Source organism: Arctopsyche grandis, unplaced genomic scaffold (assembly GCF_051622035.1).
Source record: "Arctopsyche grandis isolate Sample6627 unplaced genomic scaffold, ASM5162203v2 HiC_scaffold_72, whole genome shotgun sequence".
In the NCBI taxonomy this organism is placed as follows: domain Eukaryota; kingdom Metazoa; phylum Arthropoda; class Insecta; order Trichoptera; family Hydropsychidae; genus Arctopsyche; species Arctopsyche grandis.
This window is the reverse complement of record NW_027518457.1, coordinates 70,574-80,204: the sequence shown is the minus strand read 5'-3', so window position 1 is coordinate 80,204 and position 9,631 is coordinate 70,574.

Here is a 9,631-nt window from a genome sequence, read left to right as displayed (position 1 = left end):
TTATATTTTCAAACATCTCTAGTTGCTTAAATCAACCCCCTTTTAGAAGTCACATGCCGCCATTTTAAATACGCTTTATGCTGTTATAAATTAAATCTAAATAGATATATTCTGTAAACATCTATTTTACATCTGTACTAATTTAATATTCTTTTAAATATTGACTTGAAAGCTATACTGGATTCGTTAATTTATTATTATCACTTTTCTTTAATACAGCAAAATACTTAACTTTACATAACAGTGTTAGAATTTCGTTAATATAAATAAATAACTCAATTACGTGTAACATTGTCTCGAATCAAGTATTTGTTTTATTTATGTGGTTGAAATAACCTTCTTTGAATTTAAACCAAGGAAGTTAATCTTTGTTTAAAGTTTTGATCTATTATGATGTGCTTCTTAATGTTTTTGTTTTACCAGTTTTTCGTATCAGATTGCATTGATTGTCCCATGATTATATGAATCTACTTACTCTACACTTAATTGTCTTAATACACAAATTATGTTGTTAGCCGTATTGTTTTTTTCAACTGCTAGTATATATACTCAAAATTTTAGGTATCTTTGGTATAAACTTTTTTATTCTTTCTTTTATTATAATTTGATACGGTTTTAAACCTAAAATATCTATTGCATATATTAAGTGTCTGTATTTAAAAATGCTTTTTATTCTCCGTATCTATTTTTGTTCGGCAACTCATAATAATAAATAACTTCTTTTGAAAACTAATTTTTTTATTTAATTTATTAATCTTATTTTTATTTGTGGTGTTTGTTTCCAACCGGTATAATATTAAATTAATACTCTCTCCCATATATTTCAGTGTTCAACTTTTTAATAAACAATAATAAGAATCAACCTGTTGAATTAGTATCGTAAATTGATAAACAATGTTACGCTGAAGAGTTAGTATTAAAAACCAAAGAAGTTGTTTCAATTTAAAACCCCCTTGTAATCTATTAATTAAAAGAAACTTTAAAACCTTTAAAAAATAACATTTAATTAACTTTTTATGTTATGAATTCCAACATTTGCTGGAAAGATCATTTTTGCTTCTTATTACCTGTTCTTATTTGAGAGCTTTTCATTTAATTAATAATGTTGATCTACATCAACTGTTTCAATCATTATAGGAATGAATAAAACCCCATACCTTATTTATCAAGACAATTATTAAACAAATTGTTAGACAGTAACTGATTTCTTTCTAAGCGCTTTTAGGTGCAGTCAAAGAACTTGTTGCTAATATTTTGATGTCTCATACACGTGCCTGGTTTCAGTGGACTTAAAAAACAATTAATTGTGTGCAATCTATTCGTTTTTATTCATTCTTTTATATTTGTGTACGCTTTAAACAAATCTCTTTTTAAAATAATATTCGTTGAAGAGTTTCTTCCCTTACTTGATTTGAGAGTCTTTTTAGCATCATTCTCTTTAACTTTATTTGTTGAGTTCAAAACTTCTAAAATTGGCAATACTTTATCAAACCGTCACTAAAAGTTTTATTCAGCAGTCTGAACTTCCAATCTCAGAGATGAGATACTTCTTTTCTCTATCCTCAAGAAACTAAAAATTTTCAAAATCAAATTTATATAAGAAAACCACCACCCTTTATTATTTTCAATATTGATGTAAACAGGTCTTCATTAGTTGGTCTTTACAAGCATTTACATACTATTGTATAAAGTCACTCGATTACTTTGATGATAATTACTTTATATTCTTGGTTTGTATACCTTCTAATTACACTAATAATGTGCAGCTTTGAATACTATTATTTTAGATGTATAAATACATAATATTTTTATAATTTGTCCTGTGAAGATAAATTGAAGTATATATACTTAAGCAACAACCTCGTTCTTGTCAACTATTCTTTTTCTATGAGTCCCATAATACAGTTTTATAATAAATCATAATTTTGGTAAGACTTTTTGGCTCTTGTACCTGAATCTGCTTTATCAAGTTAATTACAGATCTTAGTAAACCAAATATTGAAAGTAAATCTGGTTAAATTAAATAAATACAAAGTTTATTTTCTTTATTTTTACATTGTATTTACCAACTAATTCTTTGTGTTTTAATATTAACTAATTCAAACGTTGATTAATAATTGTGATTTCTTTTTTTAATTCTAAATGGACTTAAAACTTCAGTAACATATTCTTTAAACGTAAAACCTATTTCTTTTTAATACCACACCATTACTAGTATTATGAATTTACAATCAACTATCACTATTCAGATAAAGTTAGATGAGATATCTCTCGGTTTATCATAGCTTTATTTAATTTATAAAGCAATATATTTAAAAAACTATACTTAAAGCAGTAGACAAGTTAGCACTAACAATTTTTCATTTAATTAATTGGAATTTATAAGATTGGCTTTCATTTCTGGTTTGGGTTTTATTCGGTATTAATTCGATATTCACCTGTTTATAAATTCTTAGAACAATTTACTTTATATATGTATAAATAAATATTTAATTTAAACAGATTTTTAATTTATTTCTATAATTTTAATAAATTGTTGTTTTGGATTTTGTAAATGTCTTTTAGTTTATTTTTATAATGGTTGTTCTATTAAAATTTTGTTTTCATTTATCCACTGCTATTTTATTCCTAGGCAATAATTAAAAGACCAATTAAGCCAGCTCTTAAAGCATTTATGAAATTCGTAGAAATCAAAAGTAGACCCTTAAAACCCCCATAACTAGTATCTTAAAGTGGCGATTCAGGAAAAGCTTTCAATGCTAAGATACTCTTGTTGCTTTATTTTCTTCTTAAAGATTTTAATTCTAAATTTGTATAATGTTTAAACCTTCTAAAAATATTCTATAAATAAAGTATACTTTCACAGCAGCTCTTGTTAATTATTTATGTTAAAACGCCTTATATATAGAATCTATGAATCTTTGTTCTAAATTATATACCCTATCATTATAAATCACATCTTATTCTTTTATTCAAAAGTATTCTTACAAAATAATGTTTTTTAATTAATATCTTCATCTTCCTTAGAAGATCTTAATAGTTGTTATTTAAGATCAATATTATAACGCCCTTTAAAACAGCAACACTCTTTTTATAGATTTAATCATGTTATTTGCCACTTATATTAGTTTCATAACCACCAATGTCTTTCTAGCAAGTTTGTCATAAAACTTCTTTATAGCCGCATTACAATTTAAAATAGCTTTAAACGTCCTCATCATATAATTATACGGCGATTATAAGCAATTAACCATCAGTAATAATTAGTTGCCAACTTTGACTGAAATCATTTCCTTTCTAATTAATTTAAATGTTAATTGTTATCTTACAAGCTACGGAACATGAATATTTACTTTATAAATAATCTCTTATATGTAAACCCAATCCCTATTTTTTTTTTCTACAAAGTTTTTTGTTTTCGTTGAGTTACATGAACTTGTGACTGTTCTCTTTATATTTGTACTTAAAATAAATTAATACATATAAATCAATACATTAAATTTCATTTATAACTTGTTTTTCATAAAATTAACTTTTTATAGGTCTCTTTTTTCATTTTGTAAATTTTTGACACTTTTTTCTTCATTATGGTTTTTTAATGAACTTTCTAGATCTCCTAGTTTAAACTCTGGCGTTTTATGTTTTAATTATAAATCTCTACTAATTAATAACCTACATATTAAATAGAACCCAATTTATATCGGGTTTTAGATATTGTTATTTTGTATTTCCCATTATCTTTCTAATATTAATAATCATGAAGTTTATTTAACATCTGTTGAAAAAACTTTGCTCTCACTTCCTATTAATCCGTATGAGCTAATCTACTGGTCAAATTTAAATTATTTGTTTTTTACCTTGATAAATATATAATTGTTGTTTACTTTAAAATAATATTGATTATTGATCAAGGCAGACCCTTGTATGATGTATTTATTTCTATATATTAATTTTAAGAGATAGAATACAAAAACCTTTTATTTTTATTTAATTTAATAAATCATCATTAATTATTTAATGGTTCACACCTGTCTTTATTATATTGTTCGTTTTAAATTTTAATTTTGTTTATAATATTCTTTGATTGTTTTTCTCGTTAATATGAATACTCAACCTTACCAACTTCTTTTTTAATTACTTTTAGATGATGATTTCTAACTAAACCGGATTATTTTTATTGTGCTCACTGGTTAAAATCTAAATGAATAACAACCACATACTTTCTAAACCAACTCTTAAACTCGGTTGACAGTTCCAAGCAACAATTCCCTTAAATAAACGTGATATAAACATCTGAATCCTTTAAACATTCAATATTACTTTTAAAAAGACTAAATTATACTTAAAAAACACAATTAAAAACAAATTTATTTATATTTTAGCCTAGCATGTGTGTTTTTTATATTTTCATCCAAGTGTTAAAGCACCACCTTGGTTTGCTCTTAGATTGTTTTGCGCTTTAATTCAACTTATTTTATTTCTTATATTGGGTTTTTATTAAATTTCTTCATCTTCATTATTTTTCTCCTTACAGTAAAGTGAAAGTATGGGTATTTTTATCCTGCTTCTTTTCTAATAGAATATTCTTAAAATTTTTTATCACAAGAAAAAACATTGACAAATGCCTAGTCTATACCAGTGAGAATAAAGACTCAGACAATTTCTTTTATATCAACATTAAAAACCCAGACAAACATTACTCTAAGATTGAATTTGGTCAATAAACTTTTAATAATTGCCATAGAGAAATTAAACATCATACCTTCTTTTAAACTTTTAATATTAATTCATAAGTTAAAATAAGGTTTTCAATCTTATATTGTAATTTTTGTTGACCGCTGCAATTAAAAGTTGAAAATGCTGTTAATTAATTTACGTGGCCTTCAAACACACTTTTTATATCTTTCTCTTCAATCTATAGCGTGATATATTTATCGATAACGTTCAGACAGTCAACATTCATAATCGCAAGTGTAAATTTCTTTTGTAAATTCAATAGTAGGATTTTTTAACACAGTAAACCTAGAACATCCAGCATATATTTCTATACTTTCTAATTAGACTGTGTAGTGATATTCAATATTACAAAAAAACATTTATGTTATTCGTTAAATTTTACATTGTTATCTTAATTCTAAATATATCTTCTATCATGACTTTATTAATTTTGATTATATCGTGTTTACAATCTTAAAGATTAGTCTGCATCTAAATCTTGTGTACTATTTATCAATTACCTTGTTGGTAAATTTCGTTTTTATTTATTAATTTTGAGGTAATTCAAGCAAGATCTCTTAGCTAATCATTTTATTCCTTTGAATATTATCATTATTAAACTTTTTTAAAAATATCTTAACATTAAACAATTTAAAACTGCCAATTATTAATTTTAAATCTATTTATATTTACTTTGGTTTTTAAACAAATCTACATATATCAAGTGTAAGCACGTTTCTTCTTTTAATCAAATTAACGGCTGTGATCTTATATGCTGCCAAAATACCTATTTAAATTGAATATTTAATAAAATGGCAGCACTTATATGTATTATCAAAAATATATATGTCAGGAATAAAAATTAATTTTTTCCATTTTATTTAAAAAATCTTTTCAAGTTCATTAGATAATGATTATGTTCAAAATCAATGTTTTATTTAAGAATTTCATGACTTCTTAGATTCAAGATTGTTGTTATTCTTCAATTAGAGACATAAGATTGAGTAGATCAAGCCAGTATTTTCTTATTTTTTTCTTCTATTATGAAGTTGAATAAATTGTTCAATTTTTAAGTCTTTCATATATAAAAGCTGTCGTTTCTCTTAACTAATTATAAACAGCAATAAATTCCAATTGTTAAAGATCTAAAGTGTTGCCTAAGGTTAAATTCTTTAGAATCAACTAATTTTATATTTCCTAAAGAAGAATGAGGTTTACTTATTTTATTAGCATTTATAAACTCTTTTTTTAATATAATAATATTAATGTTGAAAATATATCACTCTACTTATTGTTGATTAATGAATAAGTATGAAATATCAAGAATATTTTTTCATCTTTTTTTAAACTGTTTTAACATGTCTCATGTTTTTCTCCTCTTTGTAGAGCTCTTCTTAAATTCTAATGAAACTACAAACTTAATCAAATAAAGATAAAGTGAAATGAATTTACAATATCTATTATAGAACAGCTTAAAACATTTACTGAATATTGGTAAAATACCAACCTTTTGTATACAAATCTTTCTTTTTTTTATGTGTCACAAAATTAATACCTTTTTGTTTATTAAAATTTCGCAGATTGAATCATATATTTCGCAGTGTTTATTCTTTCTATTCTAAATATGTGCTTTATAAAGCATTTCGTGATTAAATTTAATTTTAAAGTCATTTAATTCAATTTACTATATACGTCTTCTGCTGTTCAATTTTTTAATGTTGTTTCTTTTATAGTGTAATTATCTTCTTAAATATTTTTTAACAGTGGTCTCTCTAGTCTTTTCATTACTTTTCTTTATAATAGCCGCTTTTCTATATTATTTTCTCAAATTTTTAATATTACTTCTTCCTCCCTAGATTCTTATAAAGAAATTTCTTTTGTAATACCAATCTTTATGATTTCGATTTACACATTGTGTTGAACTTACACCAAGTCTTGCTGATCTTAAGAGTCACTGATGAGCTATAACAGTATTATTATTTTCTATACATGCTTGCTGTTTAACTTTATTTCTTCAGTTAAACATTTTTTGGAATAATATTCTTTATTCTTCTTCTTATCTCTAACTTACTTCTAGTGAGTCAGATATAATACTGTACTGCTTTTATCATCTTCTTGACGATATCAGCTTACAGTTAAAAAGCACATATTTAATGTGTTTATTTTATGATAATAATCTTGATGATTACTTTGAAGCCAATATTGCCATTGTTTTGTTTATCTTGTATTAGTTTGGTTCATAGGCCAATCCCTTTTTCTTCTTATTCTCTCTTTGTTACTTTTATGGAGTTTTCATAATCTTTGACTTTATCGAGTCCTAATTTTTTTAGCAATAAAAGAGGTTTTATATCTTAATATTTCATGATATCTTTCTCATTATTATCTGCTAATTTATTTCCAAACGGATTTTATCCTTGAATAAATATATTTTCTTGTTACCGGTTTTCTATTAATCTATACAGCGACTTTTTGCTGTTTTTTTATTTAATCTCTAATTTCGTTGTAAAAAAATTACAACTAAGTTTGTGGTTGTATAACTGGTCTCTTTTAAACGGACTCATTAAAAGGTTATCATCTTTTTTATTCTAATTCCGAGTAATTTTTTTAACAAAGTAAAGGTCTAATAATCAAACTTCACTTTTCCTTTCTGTCTAGTCTTAATACTAATTTAACGTATTTAAGAAATACCAGAACAGGGTTTTCTACATTTTTTTAATCACCAGTTCTATTTTATATATTTGGTCTTTATTGTTTTTGTCAGAATATCTTTTTTATAAAGATTTCAGGTTCTTTTAATCCCACTGCGCAATTATTTCGATGTTTTTTAATTTTTAATACTTGTATTAAATATGTTTAACTTCACGTCTTTTCTAAAATTCATTTTTTTCTGTTTTCTCGCAGTTGAAGATAAATAATGTTTTTTAGCTTTTCTCTAATTAGATTTAATGTTCAAATGATTTTTGTCTAACGTTCATCTTTTTTTCATTGTTAAAAATCTAATCACAAATATTTCGCTAATATTATTGTACTTTTCAATATATTTGCAGTTTCCTTCTTTTCGATCCAAATTGTATTTTTCTTTTGGCTTTTTCAGGCAGTTCTTATCTGCTGGTGATTATCTCTAGGCACAGTATTTTAATTTGTGCCTATCATATTTCCGCTTTTATGTTTAATCGTCTTGCTCGATTTACTTTTTGAGTGTGGAAAGCAGTTCAGGTTTGATTAATCGATAATCTGAATCTTTAATTGGAAAAGATCGTTTAATATTAAATCTTCAGATTTAGCCGTTTTAAAAATTAAACTCTAATACTTTTTACTCCAATAGTATTTAAATCGTTAATAAATTTTTTTAGAAAAGTTAAGAATTTCTTGTCTTTATTGAAACACATTCTAATATCATTATTAAATACACGAGAATTTGTCTTTGATAGTTTTATTCATTTCAGCTTCTTTTTTGCAATGTGTCTTCTAAATTTGTTTTTTTTATTCTTTTTACTGTTTTTCAATTATTAAATCTTTAATATATAAATTATCTGAATTAAAAAGTTCATTGCAACTGAATTTTGTATGTTCTAATCATTATAAATCCTTTTTTTTCTAAATTTACTAAACCTTCAAGCTCCATGTTTTACTAAACAGTCTGAATTGCTTATACATTATAAAAATGCAGTTATTGAAATTTTTTTCTTCTAGATAAGTTAAAACACAACCTTAGCAAATAAATCTAATAAAACTTTTAACTTTCGTTTAATTTCTTTTAAACATATTAATTTACTTTGTATCAAACCTTTAATATCAATTCTTTTAACTTTATCAGATATATCTGTTTTTACTATACTGTTCATCACCATCACATAATTAAACCCAATAAAAATGAGACTTAATGGCAAACAAGGCAATTTAAAATTAAATACGGTTGTATATAAGTTATAATGTTTTATATTTTTTTATTGTGTTTTAATATGCTTTTTTTATTTTAAATCAAAAATCATATTCTATATCTCAAACTTCTTCGAATATTAATTCTTTTATGAAATCAATAGAATTAGTATTTTTTTCAGCCTTATAGCCATACTCATAACTTAATGGTAGCAGCGCTTCTCTTTAATTCTGTTATTACTCACTTTCTTCAGCGTGTTGTTTATAAAATGAGCTTTTGCCTTAAACTGTTAATTTAAAGTCATCCTAATGCATTCTTTTTTTATAAAGCACTTATTAACTTAATAAACGGGTTTACATCTCAAAAATGTTAATTATTTTATTTAATTTCTGAAAACTAAATATTCTTTCTCAAAACCTTACAAATTTATTTATTTTTAATTATATTTATTACGCTTTAATTTTTCTATTGGATTTAAACATTTAAAATTTTATTTTATTTTAAATTATTTTGAAAGATACTATCTTTTAGTTTCTTTCTTGATTTTAATTTTATAAACTGTATAATACATGTTAAAAAAGTAAATATTTATTTCAACTGTTTTTTTAAAATTCTATTTATACTGATTATTTAAATTGAATAAATAATCTAAAAAGTTTTATTTCTTCTTGAAAATTCTTCATGTTCTTGTTTTTTTTAACGAATAGTTGCCCCCCCCTGTATAGAAATAAAAACAAGAGCTTTAAAAATAAAATGAATAGAAGCTGGGCTTCAAACAAAAATAATATTGAATGAGAATGCTGATATGGTGCTAGTAAGCAGAGATTGCAAAGTCAACTAGTCTTTTTAATCTTTGTTTTGTCATGTAAACAAGCTTTCATGTGTTCCGAAGCCAATAATTAGTTGATAGAGCAATTCTCTCTAAGACTGGCATTTATAAATAGTTTCGTTTGTTTTGTTGATTTCTTGGCATCTAATATGAATTTGTATAAATTCTATCTTTTAAACCATCATGTTGCCCCCGAAGAAGTTTTT